Source organism: Delphinus delphis, chromosome 5 (assembly GCF_949987515.2).
Source record: "Delphinus delphis chromosome 5, mDelDel1.2, whole genome shotgun sequence".
Classification (NCBI taxonomy): domain Eukaryota; kingdom Metazoa; phylum Chordata; class Mammalia; order Artiodactyla; family Delphinidae; genus Delphinus; species Delphinus delphis.
In genome coordinates this window covers 136,165,203-136,171,387 of record NC_082687.1, presented here as the reverse complement: position 1 = coordinate 136,171,387, position 6,185 = coordinate 136,165,203, and positions in this window count along the sequence as shown.

Sequence of the window (6,185 nt, the reverse complement as noted above, 5' to 3'; positions counted from 1 at the left end):
GTGCTAATTTGTTACAGCAGCAAAAGGAAGCTAACTAACATCTCCATCTCTACCTGGGTGGTCCAAAGGACAGCTCCAGCCCAGATCCCGCTCGAGTCCAGACACATGAACCCAACTGCCCCCAGTGTCTCCACAGGGATGTCACCCCAAACTCAGCACATCCAAGTATGAATTCACCACCCACCCTCCGTGCCACCCCTTTTGCATCCCGAGTGACGGACACTGGGTCAAACACCATGACTGGAAGCCAACCGAGGTGGGCTTTGACGCGGGGGGGCACGTGTCAAAGGCCTCTGCTCCGGTTCGCCGGTGAGACCCGCCTCGCAGGGCCCAACCGCGCGGGCTGCGGTTTCCAGGCTGAGACGGGTTCCTGCCCACGAGAGCAGTGCAGCGGGCAGGGAAGGCCTGGCTCTGCCTCTTTCCACGGAAATCGCCCTCAGCACAGCCACCCCTGGGGTGTTGCTTCCCCGCCCAGCCCAGAGCACAGAAGGTACAAAAGGGCCCTCGCTGCCAGCTGGGCCTGCCGGACGGCACTGCTCACACACAGCTCCCGAGGGACCCAGCACGACTCCAGCGAGACTACTTTCTTGCCTAACTCCTTGCCCTACCTGGTCCTGACGTTCCGGGGTCCCTGTCTCGGGCTCCGCTTCTGGGGGACCTACCCCCTGCTTCGCACAGGGGGGTGCAGAGGTAGCCACCGCCCGCCTGGTGTTTCCCGAGCGTCACTTGTGCAGGGTGGCCCAGCGGTCAGCGGCTGCGGCCCTCAGCTGTCCTGCCCGTCGGGAAGTGCCGGTGGGCATCCACCGAGGGACACGGGCGCCCCTCCCTCCCTGCCTCCCTGCCTCCTCGGGCTCCCCTTTCACGGAGGCACCGCTGCTCAGGACTGTGGAGCAATCCCAACCCCTAAGGCTAGAGTTCGATTTACGATTGCTTGTGCTTCTCTGGTTACTCTAGGAGAGGTACAATCACAATCTCAGGCTTACCTGTACTCTGCTTCCCAGTTTCCACGGAAACCCCAAACGTTACCTGGCATGTGCTCAGGAGAGGAGTGCCCGACTGGGCCCCCTCCCAGCCGCCAGCTGCCAGCCCTTCATGGCCTCACGGGTTGGGGTGTGGGGCTGGCCAGCCAGCGCCTGATCTGGGAAAGGGAAGGGCCCAGAGGAGACGGGCAGCCCGAGGTCTCAGAAGAAGCTACTGGCTTGGAGAGGGGCTCCTCCCCCACTTTACAGGCAGGTGAGCAGGCTGAGGCTCGGGGAGGGGAAGGGACTTGCCCCAGACCCCACAGACCAGTCTCAGGACCCTGGCAAACATGACTGTGTTGTGGGCACATCGTCTGAGGCTCACAGCCAGCACTTTACGTTACAGCCACTGTCTGGGTCACCAAAACCACATGGTCACAGTCAGGGCTGGCGGACCCCAAGGCCCTGAGGGACTGAGACAGGCTTCCCTTCCACCCAGCCCCCCTGGGGCCTCCGAGCGTCCGCCTGCACAAACAGGTGACATGCAGCAGCCTTTGGGTGCATGAGGCGTCCCTCTGGCTGGGGAGTAGCTGGGGAGGGGGTTCTGGGGCTCCTGCCGCCCTCACCAGCCCAACAGTAGCCTACAGCCACAGGCAGGGCCGGCAGCCCTCACCCGCCCTTGTGGCCCCTAGCCACTAGCTACTAACAGCCTAAGTGCCTGGAATGTCACCTTCCTCCTCTCCCAGCCCAGTCCGGCTCTGCGGCGAGTTCAGTGCTGGTGGTGGAGCGCTTAGAGGGGTTCGCTGGCCCCAGGCCGGGCAGGGGAGGCTGGCATGGTCACAGGCCTTTCAGTCCTGCCAGGCCGTGGGCTGACCCCTGGACCAGGCACCGGGGGGCTTCGAGGGCAGCTCCGTCAGCCCATCTAACCGAGGCCCCCAGCTTCCCGGCTGCAGCCAGGCCTTCAGGAAGCCGGGACAGGGGCATGGGCTGCCCTGCTAACCAAGCCACAGTTTTCATTTGGGGCCAGAGGGAGCTTGAGTTGGGGTGTTCACTTGTGCCAGGAAACAGCTCCCAGCACTCCCAGCTGGGCCTCTGCTGGAGCCTCGGACGGGTGGGTGCTGGGGAGGGGTGGCGCCAAGGGGAAGAGCAATGCAGCACTTGGCCTGCTTCCCCGAGCAGAGCCCTCGCTCCGCTGCTTGCAGGGACCCCCGGCCGAGGGAGGGAACTGCCCGAGCCAGGCAGGGGCCGCAGAGCCCGAGGTTAAATCAGGCTAAGCGGGCGCTGGGCGCTGTGGGTCCCTGGCCGAGGCCCAGCTGAGAGGCTCTGCTTTGCTTTTAGTGGCATCAAGTTCTCATGGTTAAAAGGCAGTTTAAGAAACGCGGAATTCCAGCAGTCGTTTCCTGGGGCGCTGAGGGTTTAGGAGAAATTCCTTTCGCTTCACCCCCTGCTGTTGAAAGTCGGGGGACTGCTCCGTCTGGAGCTCTGTGACACCCTCCTTCGGCTCCTGGACGTCCCTCTGAGCGCCATCTCCTCGTATAGTACCCACTAGAGTAGGGAGCCCTCTCTCCTTTCACGTCCCGCGTGCACTCCAGCCAGACAGCCCTGGGTTCCAGCTCTGGTGTTGCCATCGACTGTGTGGCATTAAGCAAGTGTCTCAACCTCTCTGTTGTCTCTGACTTCTCATCAGTACAGAGAGGGACAATGAGGACACCCTTCTCTGGAGGTTGAGGATGAGCAGCCAGCTTCCTGCACCTCCCCTGCGTCAGCTCCACCTCACCCCGTGACCCCAGCCCACCCACCCTGCTGCCTCTCCAGGGCCACAGAGGAGGCCATGGGGGGTCTCTAGCCACCCCAAGTCTCACAAGCCGAGGCTGCAGCACTGCCAGCTAACCCCCCACCCGGGACATCCACCCACGACCTACATCTTACTGGGCAGGAGAGTCCCCTGCCCTCGCCAGTCGGCACGTGGCCCTGCTGCCTTTCTGCTCGGGACCCTCCACCTGAGCCCACACCCCGCACCTCTCGGGTTCACATTCCCACATGACTGAGTCTGTTGCTTCCGGCTGGTTCCCTGGGGTCTGGTCCTCTGGCCTGGTCCCATCAGCTGTGGGTGGGCAGGTGTGATATTGTGATTTATAGTAAGAAACATATCACATGTACCTTCACCAGGCGTGGAGAGACTGAGCCTCAGGTGGAGGGAGAGGCTGGGTCTGCACTGGGTGGACCATGTGAGCCCCTCTCACAGCCGGTGTTCACGTTCCCATTTTACAGATGGGAAATCGAGGCTCCCTAACCTGCCTGAGGTCACACAGCTAAGAGGCGCAGCCCACATTCAAACCCAGGTCTGTTTGGGCTGGTTTTATTGTTTTCTCAGCTTGGCGGAGAAAACCGGCTTGGGTGTCTCTTCCTGCCCCGCTCCCGTCCCCAGTGACTCTCTACCGGAACAGTGCATCCAGCCCATGATGCCCGGTGTGGGGTAAAAAGCAGAAAAGCCCCAGTGGGCAAACGCCTGGCAGCCGTCACCTGGATAAACCACCTGAATGGGGGGGCTGCAGGGGCTACTACAAAGGCCTGCGTCGGCCTCTGCAGACTAAGAATCACTGGACTGCTAGTCACCCAAGGCGGAAACCTACTGGTTGTGAAGGCCAAGTGGATTCATGCGCTTTCAGTTAACCTCCCAGCCGGTCCTGAGCCATCGGGCCTTCCTGGAGTCCGACCCACTGCAGCAACTGACACCATACCAACCACCCAGCCGAGCTCCTGCCTGGGGCCCGGCCGGCGACCCCGAAAACCCATCCACTCCTCCCCCCTTAGTTGCATCCTGAAGCCTGATAGACAAGGAAACAGCCACTGCCACTGCGGCTCAGGGTGGGGCGGCGACAAGGAGATCAGTGGTTTCTGCCTGCAAAACAGTGAGACGTGGACGCTGCCCCATCTTGGTTCTGGAGGAAGTTAGAGGGTAGCGATTTCCACGCTGGGACCATTCGCGTCCATACCACTTCTGTGAAGCTGGCCCCATCCCCGAACCAACTAAATCATCTACTTAACATTTTGTATTATACATTGACTTGCTTTTTACTAAAACAGATTCATTTTGAAAACACACTTCACCACTGACCATGGGAGACCAGCACCACCTGCCCTAAATGGTGAGAAATAAACACACACCCAGATTAAACCTCTGCTCGGCCCCTCGGCTCAAGGGTCCCCCCAGGAAAGAGCCACCTGGGAGGGGGGCTCCCAGGTTTGAATCTCGACTCCGGCAGCTGCTGTGTGATTTGGGGCAAGTCACCCAGCCTCTCTGAGCCTCAATTTGCTTTCTGTGGCACCAGGTCACTGACAGCCTATGGGTGGTGAGGTTTAACTATGATAACAGATATAAACCGTCAAGTGCAACAGGACTCGGGGGACGGCGTGGCTGTCCTGTCCGCCTCCTGTCTGGACGAGAGCAATCTCTTTGCAGGCAGCCCAGCCTCGCCGGGTCCAGGACTTCCCAAAAGTCCTGTCACCCCACTGGACCGAGGGCTCCATCCGGGATGAGTCGGGTGGCTCCAAGCAGCTATGGTAACCGTTTCCTGCGTGGAGGCCCACTGTTCACCCACTTCTAATGCACTTTCCTGTGAGCTGCCTCTTCCCCTAACCACAGAGCCCCCAAGAAAAACAACCCCAGGAAGGGGCCAGCCGGAAACAGGCGAGGAGAAGGTTAAAGGGTCCTCTCACCTCTCCGTGCCGGGGCTCTCCCTGCAGCAGCCCTGGGCCTCCATGGTGACCCTTGGTGGGCAGTCATCCCAGAAGCAGAGCCCAGAGGGACGAAGCACAGCCTCAGCTCCCGATCCCCTTCGAGGTGACAGCGGTCTTGAATGGGGAGACGGGGGTGGGGGTCACCTCTGGGTGGGACAGGAAGGTGGCTGCCTAGGGGAGCACACCCCCCACCGGCCAGGGACACAGAACAGGGTGGAGGACGGAGAGAGGCTGGACAGCACCTGGAAGATGTGCCACGTGACCTGAGGTCACTCCCCTGCCCGCAGGACCCCCCAGGACCCTCCCCTCTGGGTCTCACTCCACCACCAGCACCGACTCAGCCCACGGCCTCTAAACGCACCAGCCACCAAGCTAACAGCCACCCAGCCCTCGGGATACTGGGAGGTCACCTCCTGCCCTGCTAACCCCGACCAGCCCCAGCTGGTGGCAGGCCAGTCACTACGGTAACCACTCTGTTCCCCTTGGTGCACCTCCTCCGAGGCAGACGGGGTGAGCCAGGCTCTGGGGACGGGCGAGAGCTGCAGGGCCACGCACCTATGAGCCCACAGGGCTCCCTGGGTCCTCGTAGGAAATGGGACTTCAGGCCGGGCCACCTGGACACAGGCCGCTTGTGGGCCCTGACGCCGCCCGGCCTGCGGCTAGACCGCGTGGGCCTGGTTTAGTCCACCTCACAGCCACCTGTGGGCGCTCACGAGAGCCCACTTCCCACAAGACGCTCAGGCTCAGCGCCATCACCTGGCGTGTCCTCGGGGCAGGCCGCAGCCAGGCCACCGTGCTCAGCAATCGCCTGGCCTGTGCACCCAGACGTGTGGCACACTGCTGCGAAGCTATAGCGTGTGTGACGCCCAACGCCACGGTGACCTCTGGGCAGAGGGCATGGCGGTCCTGGGGACTGGTAAGAAATGGCTCCCGGAACCCAGAGGTTGGATCTGGGTGACACGGCCCAGCGCAGCCATTTCGGCAACGCTGGGTGGCAAACTGCAGGCGTGGCGCCCCGCTCAGCGCAGCTCTCAGCCGGGCAGCCCCCATTGGGACAGGCAGAGAGCACGCCGCCAGCTGGGGCAGGTGTCCCCGGGGCAACAGGGAGGGCTGAGGTCATTTCCCTGACCCCAAACAGGACGCGGGGCTGAGAACGTACCCTTGGGGCTTTTCAGGACAAGATGCCTGTCCCGGGACCTGGGGGCAGGGGTGCAGCTCATTTTCCTGAGGGCCACCCTGCCTGCCCCAGGACAGGCAGCTCTGGACGGGGTTTTGAGTCCAGATCCTGCAGACCCAGGCTACGGTGGCCGCAGTGCATCACCCTCGTACTGGAAAATGAGAGCGGGGTCTCGCCGGCTCGGGCAGACGGGCTGCCTGGGGGGCACACCCTGCACGTGGGGCGGGCCTGGGGCAGCCCCAGGGCTCACCCCGCAGGGATGCTCCCCTTCCAAGAGGAGAAGGGGGGAGGATGCCAACGCAGGGAGG